At 44.8% G+C, this 18,665-nt stretch overlaps 1 pseudogene; it reads left to right on the top strand.

Moving 5' to 3' along the window:
• Window positions 1-2,022: 2,022 nt before the first annotated feature.
• LOC141091196 (uncharacterized) overlaps window positions 2,023-18,665 on the top strand; it is a 48,393-nt pseudogene continuing 31,750 nt past the window's right edge.

The raw sequence follows: 18,665 nt of genomic DNA, 5'->3' as shown, positions 1-18,665 counted from the left end.
CCTCAGCATTTGCCCCTACTTACATGGTGAGCCCATACCCTTAACCTTATATGAAGCCACAACAATCGTGGCTGACCCTATGTTGCTAGTCATACCTCGAACTTGGGTGAAAAAGAAACATCTTTGCATGTGTACCAAATCAACTTATCGACTAAAACATTAAAAATAACTGAATAACATATATTCAACAAAATAACCCATCTGCAGCAGAGGGTGGTAGATACAATAGGCTCCCATAGCAGACAGGTCAAAGCATTCCATGACTACAGGCGGCGGCCCATGTTGAAAAAAAAAAAGGAAAAAGTATGAGTGAAGCAAACTTTTCAAACAAAGCAAATTTACGTATAAAGTATAATATTGCCTCCAGCTAAGTCAACTTGTAGGAAAACCAAACTCTGAAGCATCAGAGAAATGTATAAAGGACAAAACAACAGGCCAGCGTTTCAGGGTGGTTGTCTCTTCTTGATAGCAGACCTTGCTTGTTTAGGTGATGAATTCTTTTTTACTGGTGTCCATTCCCCTTGTCCCACCAGCAGAGGCGGCAGAGACGGTGGAGACTGAAGATCCATATCCAGCGGCAGCCAGGAAGTAACCTCTACCTCAGGAATATTGAAGGTCTCCCACACCTTTGGAAGGTCGTCTGTGTGTTTAACAATCACCTGCTTTCCTCCACTGTGTATCGTCAGACCAAATGGAAACAGCCATCTGAATAAGATTTTGTTGAAGAAAAGGGTATCCAGCAGTGGCTTCATGATCCTGCATTTAGCCAAAGTTGATGGAGCCAGATCCTGAAACAACTGGATAGATGCTCCCTCATAAGAGATGGCCCCACCGTCCCGGGAGGCAGACAGAACTGCATGAGTGTCAATATAGCTCAGTAAGCCACAAATAACATCCCTCGGGGGATCTGAATGCTTTGGTTTTGGCCTGAGCGATCGATGAACTCTCTCAATGACCATCTGTTCGCATCTGTCCTGCGGCAATAATAATGCAAAAATTTCTCTGGTTACTTTTTCTAATATTTCATTAGAGACTCTTTCCGGAATCCCTTTGATCCTGATGTTCTTTCTGCGGCTCTGATTTTCTTGATCTTCCAGAGCGAGTGATGCATTGTTTAGTTGGGTTCTGTGGAATTCCATGCGATCTCTGATACTCTTAGAGTGAGTTATGAGTGACGATTGAGTAGATTCCAAGGATTCAACTTTAATGCCAATTTGTTGTATGTCTGCTCTCATGCCAGATATTTCGCTAATTAGAGGTTTCATAGCTTGTGCTAGAGATTTTTTGAGAAATGATTTTGAGATCCTTCCAGAGTCTGGTTGAGGAAGATCACTACCTGAGACATCATCGCTCCAGTCCGAATCATCCATCTGGTCATCTGTGGCAATACTAGGAAGAGAAATTTTCAATGTAGCCCGGGCGGACGAAGATTTATTTTTAAAAAATTTTTCAATTTCACTTTGTTTGGCTGGATGTACAGCTGGGGCCACGATTTTTCCGCGCTCTTTATGAGACATAACCATTATTCCTGTATATAGCGTGCTCTATATGGGTCACCGCACGTGCATGGAAAGGACAATTAAAACCACATTGTAAGAGCAGCTGCTTTCATCTTATTTCCTATATCTGGAGACATAAAGATCAAAAGATCGTCTGCCTGGATGGCAGGAGTGGCAGTATAGAAAGTTCTATATATGTAGAATGATAGGGAGAATGTCTCCAGGAGGCCTCTGATGCAGACAGAACCTCCACAGTAACCACACTGGTGCTATCAGCCTCGGGCGCTTCAGGGTTAACAAACAGGGAGTGGTGGATGAGGAACAAACAAATAGCTCCAGAAAGGCCCGTAAGATCCGGCTACCAAAGGTTAATTTTTAGCGCTTTTTTCAGGGCCGCCAATATTACAGAACACGGTGCCCTCTGCACTCTGCGGGGGTCCCAGGTAGTGGGGAGGAAAAGAGCAGAACTCTGCGTTGTTCTCTTTTTTCTCAGCGCTTTCCTCACAGCAAGCTGCCTACCACAATGGTGCCAGGACCCAGCCTCTCTGTCCTGCACCCGAATGCAGCCTACCTTCTGATCAGTTCTGTGACCAGCGTCTCCCTGCAAGCAGCACCGTATGGCTCTCCAGCTTCAGGCCAGGCCGTCGTTTCAGGTGAGCACCATTCCCTTTGTACCGGCGGGCAGTCCGCGTGTCTCCATCTCCAGACACTAGTGCAGGCTGCTCATGCTGCAAGATGGTGCGCCGTCAGGGCCCTGTGTCTCCTTCACCGCTGGTTCTGTCACTGGGTGCCACCAAACTCCTCTCCTGTGCACCCGTGCCTTGTCTCTAGGGTCTTAGATACCCTCTGAAAGCAAGATATGTCGTCCAGATTGTAAGAAAACTTCTCTTTAGCAGCCTGGAAGCGGGAGCTGAGCTGACATGCGTCCTCCCTGTTGGTGATCCAGGCCACGCCCCCATATCCACCATATTTTTACTGGACCGGCTGTTGCTATTTTTGACAATATTTGTCTGTAATACTATTCTAAATGGTTTAAATAAAATTTAGTTTTTGGTTAGGATTCAGCACTAAGTACAAACAGCATTGGAATTATGGGAGGAGTGCTCACCCAACTATTGGAGCTGGAGCTACCCTGAAACGTGTGCAACAAAAGCAGTGGCATTAATGCAGTGTAAAGTTCATATGTTGGGCATATGTATGAGTAGCACGGTGGCTCAATGGTTATATGTACACACAATACAGTGCAAAGGTTATAGGAAGTTGTGGAAATAATGTTGCTGAGTAGGACGTCTTTTGAAAATAGAGATGTTAATAGTTTATTTTTATCAATTAACAAAATGCAAAGAGAATGAATAAAAGAGAAATCTAAATCAAATCAATATTTGGTGTTCTTTTCGATACACTTGCTTACAGTTTCGGGGGGAATTCAGCAAGGAGGTAGTTCCAAACATTGTGAAAAACTATGATCTTAATGAGTCATTCACAGGTTCATGCATCCATCATCTTTCACACAGTAGCAACTAGAGACTATACTAGCGCATGGCCAAGCGGCCATGCAAACCTTTTATAGCCAGGACCTTCTGGAAGCTTCCAGATCCCTGAGATGGACCAATCAGATCTGGAGAAGGACCTGGACATGTGGCTCCCGATCTCCAATGGGAGATCGTCTCGTGAGCATGCTCAGTAGAGCTACAGATGGACTTAGCCTCTGGAGTGATTTGCTGCTGAGCAGCCTGCATTGCCATTGCTGACCCAAAGGTGGCAGCAATAGCCAACCCCACAGTGCAGGTCTGGGCAGAGAGTCTTGGAAGCCAGGATGAGGAGCAATGTCCTCTGCCGTCGAAAGATAATGGGAGACCGCAGAATGTGAGGCTCTGGATTCCTGTTGAACTGCTGCAGGAACTTGATGCCTAACATAAATAAGTTAAAAGCAAAAGTGCATTTAAATAATACAGAATTCTTAGTAATACTGTTTTTGATCAAAAATAGCATAAAAGCCATCCCACCATTGACAAGGTGACTGTGATAAGGGTGGTCCTGCACTGTCTAATATTAAAAACCTTACCATGTGTCAGAGTTGACCTCAGTGTGTGAATAAGGGCACACAAAAGGACCGGGTCCTGACCCGTGGATACCAGTCTAGGAAAGCCTTTAAACTCATAATTACCAGCTCAGGAGAGGGAGGCCACACCCCGGCTTGCACAGAATGCAAAAATACAAAGAAAAAAAAACACAAAAATTGAGTTTGATTTAAGTTGGTACACATGCAGCACATAAATGCATGTTCCCATTGGCCATAAAGCATAAAAAACCTACCCGGTCCTTTTGTCTGCCCTTATTCACACACTGAGGTCAACTTTGACACATGGTAAGGTTTTTAATATTAGACAGTGTAGGAACGCCCCGATCAGAGTCACCTTGTCGACGGTGGGACAGCTTTTATGCTATTTTTGATCAAAAACAGTATTAAAAAGAACTCTGTATTATTTAAATGCACTTTTGCTTTTTACTTATTTATTTACAGCAGGGTTTTTGCTCATTTTGTTTCTTGTTGGTTTTGAAAGATTTATTTGGTGTCTTGTGGCTGTGCTCAGTTCTGCCATGGTGACCACTTGTTACATTACTTGTGTTAAGCTATTTACATTGTTTTTGTTTGTTCAGTTTATTGCAAACAGCAGAAAGCTTGTACATTTTGCGAACAAATCTAATTTGCAATGAGTATTAAATAATTTTGATTTCAAATGCATGTATTTCTGCAATATACTTGATTTTACTTGTGTACAGGCCATTCTGTACATCGTCTAACAAGGTGGCATCAATTCAGTATGAGCGATCTGCAGCAGAAACGGAATTAAATTCTTCTTGCTGTCGCTACAAGAAGTCGATACATTATGAAACAAGTGTGAAACTAGATATTACATTACCTGTAATGAAAGACAGGATACATATAGAATGTGATAATGGTCCATATTTATCCCTGAAAATCAAATAAAGGATAATGGAATGTTAACAATGTTACATTTCAAATGAAGGAAAAATTAGCACAAGAAATGTTTAAGTGCCCTGACAGGAGTATTGATCCCAGCAACACTGTGTCTGAGTAACATAGTGTCGTAATTTTTTTTATTTGTTCAATGGGGATTTCTTTGGAAATAAATAAAAAAATAGACCCTGTGTGTGTGGTATAACATGAAACATCTCTTTTATAGAAATCACATTTCACAATATCAGGGCAGCCAATCACAGCCCACTGTAGTGACATCACTGGTAAAGGCATCACTACAGCAGGGCAGCCAATCACAGCCCACTGTAGTGACATCATGGTAAACGCATCACTATAGCAGGGCAGCCAATCACAGTCCACTGTAGTGAAATCTTGAAAAATGAAATTCTCAAAGCACAGTTGTTAACAATTCCGAAAAGCGGGAAGAATAGGAAGCATTTAAGGAAACCAGGATGGATGAACACAGAACTTAAGCACATGCTAAAAAGGAAGAAAAAAATGTTTATAAAATGGAAAGAGGGAGGCATATCTAAAGAAGAATATAATGCTGCCTGCAGAACCTGCAGGGCACAAATCAGATTATCTAAAGCTGAAAATGAATTGAGGCTTGCAAGAGATGTCAAAAGCAATAATAAAGGATTTTGGGGATATGTCAAAAGTAAAAGAAAAGTCAAAGATGCTATAGGATTTTTACAGGATGAAAATGATGAAATGGTAAGACAGGATGTTGAGAAGGCTGAACTTTTAAATTCCTATTTTGCATCTGTTTTCTCTCAGAAAGGAAATGTAACATCAACTGTTATTCACTGTCCTATTAAGGGAATAGAAGAATCCAGGATATCTATAAACAGAAAGATAGTGAGGAAACACTTAGCTAACCTAAATGAATTCAAGTCTCCAGGTCCAGATGAATTACACCCCAGAGTACTGAAGGAGATAGCAGAAGAAATTTTTGAGCCCCTCTCCATAATCTTTGAAAATTCTTGGAGAACAGGAGAAGTGCCAGAAGACTGGAGAAGAGCAAATGTTGTTCCTATCTTCAAAAAGGGGAAGAAGGTGGACCCAGGCAACTATAGGCCGGTGAGTCTGACTTCTATACCAGGAAAGATCTTTGAACAAATTATTAAACAACATGTATGTCAATACCTGGATAAGAATGAAGTGATTAAACAGAGTCAGCATGGGTTTGTAACTAATAAGTCATGTCAGACTAACTTAATTTCCTTCTATGACGGTATCACTGATTGGGTGGATCAAGGAAATGCTGTAGATATAGTATATCTTGACTTCAGCAAAGCATTTGACAAAGTCTCTCATACAATCCTTATTGAAAAAATGACTAAGTATGGAATGGACAAGGCAACTGTTAGGTGGATTCATAACTGGCTTAGTGATCGGACCCAAAGAGTGGTCGTAAATGGCTGCACATCCAGTTGGAAGAATGTCTCAAGTGGGGTACCACAGGGCTCTGTCCTGGGCCCTGTATTGTTCAACATCTTTATCAACGATTTAGATGAAGGAATTGAGGGTAAACGGATTAAATTTGCTGATGACACAAAGCTAGGAGGCATAGCTAATACTAGAGAAGAGAGAGAGAGGATTCAAAAAGATTTAAATAAACTGGAGAAGTGGGCAGCAACTAACAGAATGGTTTTTAACAGGGAGAAATGCAAAGTACTACATCTGGGCAATAAAAATGAAAAAAGCATATATAGAATGGGAGGAATAGGGCTAAGTGACAGCACATGTGAAAAAGACTTGGGTATACTAATAGATCACAGACTGAATATGAGTCAACAGTGTGATGCAGCAGCAAAAAAGGCAAATGCAATTCTAGGATGTATTAACAGAAGCATACAGTCTAGATCACGTGAAGTCATTATTTCCCTCTACTCCTCTTTGGTCAGACCTCATCTGGAATATTGTGTCCAGTTTTGGGCACCACATTTTAAAAAAGACATCAACAAACTGGAGCAAGTTCAGAAAAGAGCGACTAGAATGGTGACCGGTCTGCAAACCCTGTCTTATGAGGAAAGGTTGCAGGATTTGGGAATGTTTAGTTTGCAAAAGAGAAGACTGAGAGGAGACTTAATAGCTGTCTACAAATATCTAAAGGGCTGTCACATTGTAGAAGGATCAACTTTATTCTCATTTGCACAAGGAAAGACTAGAAGCAATGGGATGAAACTGAATGGGAGGAGACACAGATTAGATATTAGAAAAAACTTTTTGACAGTTAGAGTGATCAATGAGTGGAACAAGCTGTCACGAGAAGTGGTGAGTTCTCCTTCAATGGAAGTCTTCAAACAGAGGCTGGACAGACATCTGACTGGGATGATTTAGCGAATCCTGCTTTGAGCAGGGGGTTGGACCAGATGGCCCAGGAGGTCCCTTCCAACTCTACGATTCTATGATTCTATGATTCTATGACATCATTGGTAAACGCATCACTATAGCAGGGCAGCCAATCACAGTCCACTGTAGTGACATCACTAGTAAACGCATCACTATAGCAGGGCAGCCAATCACAGCCCACTGTAGTGTCATCACTGGTAAAGGCATCACTAAAGCAGGGTAGCCAATCACAGCCCACTGTAGTGACATCACTGGTAAGCGCATCACTATAGCAGGGCAGCCAATCACAGCCCACTGTAGTGACATCATGGTAAACGCATCACTATAGCAGGGCAGCCAATCACAGTCCACTGTAGTGACATCGCTAGTAAACGCATCACTATAGCAGGGCAGCCAATCACAGCCCACTGTAGTGACATCACTGGTAAACGCATCACTATAGCAGGGCAGCCAATCACAGCCCACTGTAGTGACATCACTGGTAACGTATCACTATAGCAGGGCAGCCAATCACAGCCCACTGTAGTGACATCACTGGTAAAAGCATCACTACAACAGGGCAGCCAATCACAGCCCACTGTAGTGACATCACGGTAAACACATCATTATAGCAGGGCAGCCAATCACAGCCCACTGTAGTGACATCACTGGTAAACGTATCACTATTTCAGGGCAGCAAATCACAGCCCACTGTAGTGACATCACTGGTAAACGCATCACTATAGCAGGGCAGCCAATCACAGCCCACTGTAGTGACATCACTGGTAAACGCATCACTACGGCAGGGCAGCCAATCACAGCCATTGTAGTGACATCACTGGTAAACGCATCACTATAGCAGGGCAGCCAATCACAGCCCACTGTAGTGACATCACTGGTAAATGCATCACTATAGCAGGGCAGCCAATCACAGCCCACTGTAGTGACATCACTGGTAAACGCATCACTACAGCAGGGCAGCCAATCACAGCCCACTGTAGTGACATCACGGTAAACGCATCACTATAGCAGGGCAGTCAATCACAGCCCACTGTAGTGACATCACTAGTAAACACATCACTATAGCAGGGCAGCCAATCACAGCCCACTGTAGTGACATCACTGGTAAACACATCACTATTGCAGGGCAGCAAATCACAGCCCACTGTAATGACATTACTGATTAACGCATCACTATAGCAGGGCAGCCAATCACAGCCCACTGTAGTGACATCACTGGTAAACGCATCACTACATCAGGGCAGCCAATCACAGCCCACTTTAGTGACATCTGTCACGGTCACGTGTGTCTGGACGCAGCGAGTACCGCAAGGCGAACCCATAAGACACCCGTGACCCTGGATACAGCACCTCCAGTGGGGCGAATTTAAATAATAAAACGTGCAGCTGGATATGCCGCCTCCAACTGGTGAATTTAGGTATTACACGTTATACATACAGTAGTCTGGAAACCCCGCCTCCAGTAAGGTGAATTTAAATAATAAAAGGGGAACCTGGGTAACATTAACAATGGTGGGCCCTGCAATAGGGAATAGGGAAGTGGAGACCTCCTGAACTCCCCTGAGCCAGTGTCCCTGCACTCCTAACGTTCCCTATGCCGAACCGCACCGGGCGGCGCACAGGAACCTAAAAACCCTAGCTCGCCCTGAACCTAAACCCTCACTAGGGAATTGGTCGGTGCGGAAACTAATCCCACCACTGCACTAAACACACGAGGGAAAATGACAATACAGGGGAAACACCACTTAGCTTTGCTCTGTTGCGTATGCTCCTAGCAACAGAGCCCACCAACAGAGCCTGTGTGCATCTTCTCCTCCACCCGGATCCATCACCATAACTGGATCCTTCACCATAGTGCAGCCTTGAGCAGAGTCCACAACCAGTTGCAGCTGCCCAGTAAACAGAGTCCCAAAGATGAGTTCAGCTCCTGCCCAAAAAGTCAAGCATGCTTGAGTCCAGCTCTCAGCAACCAAGTCCCGCATGCTGAGTGCAACTCTCTCCATAGTCGCCACTCCACCAAGCCATGCAAGCACTTCCTGCCGACACCATAAACTGTGACTCCACCACGCCATGCCAGCCATTCTTGCAGACCACATAGCTGCCACTCGTCCCCTCTGGCTGGGCTGCGCAGGACTCATGTTCAGCTCCTTCCTCACCCAGGCTTGCTTCTCAAATGATGAACACACAATATCACCAAACAGTGATTGAACACACCTGGCTCTCTTTTATAGAACCTATCACCTGATTTATAATTACGTGCACTAAACCAAAGAAACTAAAGTGCACTACCACTCACCACCACCGGGGCAACTTAGAATGAACGACACCACGTGTAATAATTCTAATGGCCACCGGGGGCAATTACATCACTTTGGCACCTAGCCAAAGGAAAAAAAGTTCACTTATCCATTTAAACTGTCAGATCCACGCTGGATCATGACAACATCACTGGTAAACGCATCATCACAGCAGGGCAACCAATAACAGCCCACTGTAGTGACATCATGGTAAACGAATCACTATAGCAGGGCAGCCAATCACAGCCTACTGTAGTGACATCACTGGTAAACGCATCACTATAGCAGGGCAGCCAATCACAGCCCACTGTATTGACATCACTGGTAAATACATCACTACATCAGGGCATCCAATCACAGCCCATTGTAGGGTCATCACTGTTAAACACATCACTACATCAGGGCAGCCAATCACAGCCCACTGTAGTGGCATCACTGGTAAACGCATCACTACAGTAGGGCATCGAATCACAGCCCTTTGTAGTAGTGACATCACTGGTAAACACATCACTACAGTAGGGCAGCCAATCACAGCCCACTGTAATTATTTCACTTTAATCAACACATCACTGCAGAGGGCCATAATTGACTTGCTGCTCACATGTCATCATCATCACCATGCAGGAGTGTATGTGAGGGAGGGCCAGGGCCATAGTCGTGGCTGAGACAATTGGCTCTGACGCGCCCTGGTCTCCCATCACATGAACACAAAGTCCCCTGTTATGATTGGGTCACTGAGGAGGAAAGCAAGACCAAGCTAAGCTACAGAAAACTAGAGAGGTTGGTAACTAAGCGGATTGCAGACCCCTGATCCTATCCACACAACTAGCAGTAGCCGTGGAGCGTACCTACGATGATTCTAGACGCCTCAACACAGCCGGAGAACTAAATAAGCCTAAAGCAAGAAAGTGGAAATCTAAACTGCCCCAGAGCAGACCCCAAAGGAATAGATAGCCTCCAAACATATATTGTCGGTGAGACAAGATGAAAACACAAACGCAGGTAGGAAAATAGGCTGAGCAAACGATGGGGCCCAAACTAACTAGACAGGACAGGAAAGGAAAGACACTGTCTGCAATCACGCAAAAAACCCTGCAAAAAATGCCCAACGCGTCTGATAGAAAAAACACTGAAGTCACTAGACTTCGCCCACTATATCAGCACTCTGGTATATTCTGGAAAAGAGCAAAGAGAGGCCAATCTAATAAAGGACAAAAACAAACTGGCACAAACACTAACAAGGATGGAAATTCAGCACAGCCCCAGGAGGGGCTGGCTTACCACACAAAACTGAAATAGACAGAACCAAATCAAATGTGAACAATAGCAAAAGAACACTTAGCTTGAGCATGCAGGGACTGAGCTGGAAACTAAGACCTCAGGAGGCAGGAAAAAATCACCAGCAGGGACAGAGGGAGTCGGCTGTCTTAAATCCAATCAGAAACTCCAGATGTCCAATCGTCCTCATTATCAGGTGGCAGACCTCTGTTAATTAGATCAGCTCCATTACCTCCTGTAACCACCAGAGGGAGCCCGAAAAGAGAACTCACGACCCCTCTGTCAATATAACCAGCTCCACTACCTTCACTAGTAACCAGAGGTAGGCCAGAAAGTGAATTCACAACAGTACCCCCCCTTGAGGAAGGGTCACCGATCCCTCATCCACGCCACCAGGCCGATCAGGATGGGCCCGGTGAAAAGCACAAACCAATCTACCGGCATGAATATCAGAAGCAGAGACCCAAGAATTATCCTCCTGGCCATAACCCTTCCATTTGACCAAGTACTGGAGTCTCCGTCTAGCCAAACGAGAATCCAATATTTTCTCTACCTCATATTCCACATTGCCTTTAACCAATACAGGGTCAGGAGGTGCTGCCATAGGAACTACTGGCTCCACAAACCTCTTCAACAGAGATTTATGAAACACGTTATGGATCTTAAACGTAACTGGAAGCGCCAATCAAAAAGAAACAGGATTAAGACTCTCCAAAATCTTATAATGTCCAATGAATCTTGGCTTGAACTTTGGAGACGCAACCTTCATAGGAATATTCTTTGATGACAACCAAACCATATCACCCACTTTAAACCGGGGACCAATGTTCCTATGCCGATTGGAAATCCGTTGGGCTTTTTCCTGAGAGAGGGACAACATATCCACCACTTGGTCCCAAATCTGCTGCATTCTCTCTAACACAGTGTCCACACTTGGGAAGGTCAAAGATTCCACTTGCCCTGAAGAAAATCGAGGATGAAACCCAAAGTTACAGAAAAAGGGCGACATCAAAGTGGCAGAACTAGCTCTATTGTTTAGCACAAATTCAGCCAAGGGCAAAAATGAGACCCAGTCATCCTGATCAGCAGATATAAAACATCTCAAATAGGACTCCAAAGTTTGGTTTGTTCTCTCAGTCTGCCCATTGGTCTGAGGATGAAATGCAGAGGAGAAAGAAAACTGAATTCCCAGACTGGAACAAAAAGTTCTCCAAAATCTGGAAACAAACTGAACTCCTCTGTCCGACACAATGTTCTCAGGAATCCCATGCAACCGAACCACCTGTTGTAAAAACAAGGGCACCAACTCTGAAGAGGATGGCAACTTTAGGAGTGGTACAAGATGGATCATCTTAGAAAATCTATCACAAATCACCTAGATAACAGACATTCTCTGAGAGACAGGAAGATCAGAAATAAAATCCATTGAGATATGGGTCCATGGCCTCTTGGGCACTGGCAGGGGCATCAACAACCCACTAGAACAAGATGTTAGGCATTGGATTTCTGTCCCTGCACAGCGGTCTCCCATTTCTCTCCAGCCACAGAGGAGGCTGCTCAGCAAATTCGTCGGTCCAGGTGCTCTGCCCAGACAAGCTCCATGGGTTTGCTTGCTGCTGCCACCTCTGGCACAGCTTTGGTAATACATGCTGCTCAGCAGCAAGATTCTCCAGGGACTAAGTCCCCATGTCGAGCCACTGAGCATGCCCGTGGAGTGATCTCCCATTGGAGATCGAAGGTCACGTGCCCAGGTCCTGCTTGTGTTCGGATTGGCCCATCCGAGAAGCCGGGAAGGTCCCGGACGCTCGCGGCTAAAAAAGGTTCGCATGACCGCTCGGCCATGCGCTAGGATAGACTGTATGCACGTATGAATGTCTCTGGTGAATGACTCATTAAGAAACCCCTACCCTTGGTACACATGTGTTGTGCAGCCTAGCCTGCTAGCGTCCAGGCTTATGCGTAGGTAGGTCAGAGGTTGAGTGAGACATCAGTCCTCACCAGGGACTCGGCACGCCTCAGTGCTCGTGCTCCACACCTCATAGCCAGCGTCTATAGCGGCGCTTGCGGCAGCGACGCCGCGCTCAGTGGGCCTAGAGGGACTTTAACCCCGTGTCCTTGGGGTAGAGTTCTGTGGCCGTACACTGCGCTCTTTTCGCCAAGCTCTGTGAGCTAAACAGGCTCCGGCATCTACGTTCAGCGGTTGTGCGGCTCTGTGCATTAACAGAGTTCGCTCCTGTTCACATTGGGTGAGGTAACCCACGTGTGACTGTTTTCACACCGCTTAATTCTTCCGCCATTATCTAGCAGCAGTGTACCACCTCTGCACGGTGGACCCCGGGCTGCGAACGCACCTACTACTATTTTATAATTTGGTGCGTTCTGCCAGCCCTAACACGAGAACAGGGTTTAGACCGAGAACAAGTCCCACAGGACTGCACAAAATTCCTGACATCATGAGATAAAGCAGGCCACCAAAAAGACCGACTCACCAAATCTCTGGCACCAAAAATACCTTGATGGCCAGCCAACGCGGAGCAATGAATTTCAGACATTACTCTCTTCCTCCACTGGTCAGGAACATACAATTTTCCAATTGGGCAACCCTCAGGTTTGTCCTCCTGAAATTCCTCCAGGGCACATCTCAAATCGGGCGAGATGGCGGAAAGAACTACCCCCTCACCTAGAATGGCAGTAGGCTCAGTCACAATAAGAGAATCCACAAAGAAACTCCTAGAAAGGGTGTCCGCCTTAACATTCTAAGTGCCCGGAAGAAAAGAGACCACAAAATTAAAACGCGTGAAAAACAAGGCCCACCTAGCCTGTCTAGGATTCAAGCATTTGGCTGATTTAAGATCAATCAAATTCTTGTGGTCGGTGAGGACCACAACTTGATGTCTAGCTTCCTCCAACCAATGTCTCCACTCTTCAAATGCCGATTTTATGGCCAACAATTCCCGATTCCCCACGTCATAGTTACGTTCAGATGGGGAGAATTTTCGAGAAAAGAAGGCACAGGGATTCATTTTAGAAGTCACCTGATCTTTTTGGGACAAAACAGCTCCTGCACCAATCTCAGAAGCATCTACCTCCACCTGAAATGGAAGTGAGACATCAAGTTGCCGTAGAACCGAAGCAGAAGTGAATCTCTGCTTAAGCTCCTGAAATGCCAAGACTGCCTCTGGAGACCAATTCACCACATCAGCATCCTTTTTGGTCAGATCAGTCAGTGGTTTGACAATACCAGAAAAATTACCTATAAATTTATGATAGAAATTAGCAAAACCCAAAAACTTCTGGAGAGCCTTCAAAGAAGTGGGCTGAACCAATCATAAATGGCCTGTACCTTGGCCGGGTCCATTTCAATAGCCGACGGAGACAAAATAAATCCCAAAAATGAAATCTTTTGTACACCAAAGAGGCATTTTGATCCCTTAACATACAGGGAATTTTCCCTCAAAATCCGGAACACAGTCAGGACATGTTCCACATGAGAATCCCAATCACTGGAAAAGATCAAAATATCATCCAGGTAAATGATCAAAAACTTATCCACAAAGTCCCGGAAAATATCGTTCATAAAGGATTGGAAGACAGAAGGGGCATTAGTGAGCCCAAAAGGCATCACCAGGTACTCAAAATGTCCCTCCGGAGTATTAAACGCCGTCTTCCATTCATCCCCGTGCTTGATGCGAATAAGATTATATGCCCCCCTGAGGTCAAGCTTGGTAAACCAGCAGGCACTTTTAACTCTGGAAAATAAATCAGAAATCAGGGGTAACGAGTACTGATATTTAACAGTGATTTTGTTAAGGGAACGATAGTCAATGCAAGGCCTTAATGAACCATCTTTCTTGGTCACAAAAAAAACCCAGCACCTAAGGGTGAAGAGGATGGTCTAATATGACCCTTCTCCAATGACTCCTTGATATAAGATCGCATAGCATCATGTTCGGGTACCGATAAGTTGAAAAGCCAACCCTTGGGAAATTTACACCCGGGCATTAACTCAATTGCACAGTCATAACTCCTATGAGGAGGCAAAAAAGCAGACTTACTCTCATTAAATACATCAGAAAAATCAGCCAAATAATCTGGAATATCATGAGACTGGGGAGAGGTGGAGAAAACAGGAGTGTCATTAAGAACACACTGACAACCCCAACTCACCACAGACACAGATTTCCAATCCAAAACAGGATTATGAGTTTGCAACCAGAGAAAACAAAGAACAATAGTATCATGCAAATTGTGCAGCACAAAAATTTACAATTTTCTTGGTGGTCCGGGGCGACCCGCATTATCACCTGGGTCCAAAACTGGGGTTTATTCTCCGCCAAAGGAGTAGCATCAATACCCCTCAAAGGAATAGGAGACCACCGGGGTATCATGGGAAAACCTCAACGTTTAGCAAAGTCCAAATCAATCAGATTCAAAGCTGCTCCTGAATCCACAAAAGCCTTAGCGGAAAATGAAGATAAGGAGCAGATCAGAGTAATTGCTAAAAGGAACTTAGGTTGTACACTGCCCACAGCAAATGTGTGCACAAAACGTTTCTCTCGTTTAGAGCAGACAGAAATAGTATGAGAGGCGTCTCCACAGAGAAAACACAGCTTATTACGCCTTCTAAACTCCTGACGTTGCACCGTAGACAAAACCCTATCACATTGCATGGGTTCAGACGTTTGTCTAAAAGGCGGCAACGCCTCTTGTGTAGTTTTACGTTCACATAAACGCCGATCAACTTGAATGGCTAATGACATAGAATCATCAAGACCAGAGGGAACAGGAAATCCCACCATAACATCTTTTACGGTTTCTGATAAACCCTTCCGAATGAGAGCTGCTAAGGCACCGTCATTCCATGTGGGCGCCTGTTGTGAGTTCATTTTCCCCTTCATTACTGAGGCCCGAGGAACTCCCTCTTCTGGTAAAGAAAGGTAGTGAGCCTGATTATCAAACACCTGAGGCTGATGATGATGATTGGCTGAGTGGAGTTACTGACTGGATATAAGGCTGCCAACGCCCTTCTGCCCTGCGGGTGATTTCTCTGTGGGATCCTTGGAGACCAGTCTGAATTCCTGCTCCTCTAAAGCTAAGTTTGCTGCTCGGCCTTTTGCTTTGGTGCTTTGACTCTGTTTTGCTTTGTTTTTCTGGATTTCTGCCATTCCCTGCTGGGGTGTGCTGAATTCCTTTAGCTCTGTCTTCTGAAAATACCTGAGTGCTGATTTAGTTTTTGAAGCCTAGCTGCTTCAGGGCCTTTTTCATATCAGCTTGTTGGCTTATGTCTTTGATAGGGTTTTGGCAGATTGCAGACAGCAGCCTTCCTGTCCTTTCCTATCTAGGTAGTTTTGGGCCCCGTCTTTGCTCAGTCTGTCTTTCTGTCTGTGTTAGTGTTTTCATCTTGCTTCACCGTCATTATATGTTGGGGGCTGCCTATTGCTTTGGGGTCTGCTCTGGGGCAGTTTAGATTTCCCCTTTCTTTCTTTAGGCCTATGTAATTCTCCGGCTGTGATCGAGGGGTCTAGGGCATTGTAGGAACCCCCCACAGCTACTGCTAGTTGTGTTGATAGGTTCAGGGGTCTGCAATCTGATAGTTGCCAACTTCTCTGGTTTTCTGGACTTAGTTTGTATTTCTGCTTTTGCCTCCTATGGTTACTCATTCATAACAGAATCACCCGCCATACCGCAGATTCTAGGGTACTCAATAGCAGGAAAGAATTGTAAAAAAAAGTGTGTATATTCTTTCCTCTATATCTCTGAGGCCGTAGGGGGAATTTTTTTTTCTCTCAATGGAGATAAAGCAATTGTCTGATCGTGTGGAGCAGCTCGCTGCGGAAGTGTGGGGAATTTCCGCCTACCTTGCTCATTCACATGCTGCTGAACCAAAGATTCCTACACCTGATGTATTTTTTGGGGATCGGTCTAAATTTTTGAATTTCAAAAATAATTGTAAATTATTTTTTGCCTTGAAGCCTAACTCGTCAGGGAGCTCCGCGCAGCAGGTTAAAATTGTCATCTCTTTGCTGCGTGGCGATCCCCAGGATTGGGCGTTTTCTTTGAAACCAGATGATCCTATTCTGACTAATGTGAACGCATTCTTTCAAGCTTTGAGGTTGTTGTATGACGAACCTAATGCCATTGATCAGGCTGAAAAGACCCTGCTGGCATTGAGCCAGGGTCGTGATTCTGCAGAATTGTACTGTCAAAAATTCCGAAAGTGGGCAGTGCTTACTACCTGGAATGATAATGCCTTGGCTGCTCTCTTTCGGAAGGGGTTGTCAGAAGCCGTAAAAGATACTATGGTGGGATTTCCTGTTCCCTCTGGTCTTGACGATTCTATGTCATTAGCCATTCAGGTTGATCGGCGTTTGCGCGAACGCAAAGCTGCACGAGAGGTGTTGCCACCTGTTGAACAAATGTCTGAACCTATGCAATGTGATAGAGTTTTTTCCAGAGAGCAGCGTCAGGAGTTCAGAAGGCGTAATAAATTGTGTTTTTTCTGTGGAGATGCCTCGCATATTATTTCTGTCTGTCCTAAATGAGAGAAACGCTTTGCACACACGTTTTCTGTTGGGGGTGTTCAACCTAAGTTTCTTCTGGCTATTACTCTGATCTGCTCCCTGTCCACATTTTCCGCCAAGGCTTTTGTGGATTCGGGAGCAGCCCTAAACCTAATGGACTTGGATTTTGCTAAACGTTGTGGATTTCCGATGACACCTCTGCAGACGCCTATCCCTTTGAGGGGGATTGATGCTACTCCTTTGGCTAAAAATAAACCCCAGTTTTGGACCCAGGTGGTAATGCGGGTCGCCCCAGACCATCAAGAAAATTGCAGATTTTTGGTGTTACATAATCTGCATGATACTATTGTTCTGGGGTTTCCCTGGTTACAGATTCATAATCCAGTTTTGGATTGGAAATCTGTTTCTGTGGTGAGTTGGGGTTGTCGGTGTGCCTTTAGTGAGGCTCCGGTGTTTTCCACCTCTCCTCAGTCGCATGATGTTCCTGATTATTTGGCGGACTTTTATGATGTATTTAGTGAGAATGAGTCTGCGTCGCTGCCTCCTCATAGGAGTTATGACTGTGCAATTGAACTGAGCCCGGGGTGTAAATTTCCCAAGGGTCGGCTCTTCAATTTATCTGTACCCGAGCACGAGGCTATGCGATCCTATATTAAGGAGGCGTTGGAGAAGGGTCATATTAGACGATCCTCGTCACCCTTAGGTGCCGGTTTTTTTTTTGTAGCCAAAAAGGATGGATCATTAAGACCTTGTATTGATTATCGTGCCCTCAACAAAATTACTGTTAAATATTAGTATCCGTTACCCCTGATTTCTGATCTATTCTCCAGAGTTAAAGGTGCTTGCTGGTTTACCAAGCTTAACCTCAGGGGGGCGTATAATCTTATTCGCATTAAGCATGGGGATGAATGGAAGAAGGTGTTTAATACTCCGGAGGGACATTTTGAGTACCTGGTGATGCCTTTTGAGCTCACTAATGCCCCTTCTGTCTTCCAGTGCTTCATGAACGATATTTTCCGAGATTTTGTCGATAAATTTTTGATTATCTATCTGTATGATATTTTGATCTTCTCCAAGGATTGGGATTCTCATGTGGAACATATTCGGACTGTGTTCCGGATCTTGAGGGAGAATTCCCTGTATGTCAAAGGATCTAAATGCCTTTTTGGAGTACAGAGGATTTCTTTTTTGGGATTTATTTTGTCCCCGTCAACTATTGAAATGGACCCGGCCAAGGTACAGTCCATTCACGATTGGGTTCAGCCCACTTCTTTGAAGGCCCTCCAGAAGTTTTTGGGTTTTGCTAATTTTTATCGGAAATTTATAGCAAAATTTTCTAGTATTGCCAAGCCATTGACTGATTTGACTAAAAAGGGTGCTGATGTGTTAAATTGGTCTCCGGAGGCTGTTTCTTCCTTTCAGGAGCTGAAGCGAAGATTCACCTCCGCCCCGGTTTTGCGGCAATCTGATGTCTCACTTCCATTCCAGGTAGAGGTGGATGCTTCTGAGATTGGTGCAGGAGCTGTTTTGTCCCAAAAGGATCCTGTAACATCTAAAATGAATCCCTGTGCTTTCTTTTCCCGAAAGTTCTCTCCATCTGAACGTAACTATGATGTGGGGAATAGGGAACTGTTGGCCATGAAATGGGCATTTGAGGAGTGGAGACATTGGTTGGAGGGAGCTAAGCATCAAGTCGTGGTCCTCACTGACC

This window comes from Dendrobates tinctorius, unplaced genomic scaffold, assembly GCF_039654945.1.
Source record: "Dendrobates tinctorius isolate UK_male_01 unplaced genomic scaffold, ASM3965494v1 ptg000049l, whole genome shotgun sequence".
NCBI classification, from domain to species: Eukaryota; Metazoa; Chordata; class Amphibia; order Anura; family Dendrobatidae; genus Dendrobates; species Dendrobates tinctorius.
This window is presented reverse-complemented; position numbering and strand designations above follow the sequence as displayed.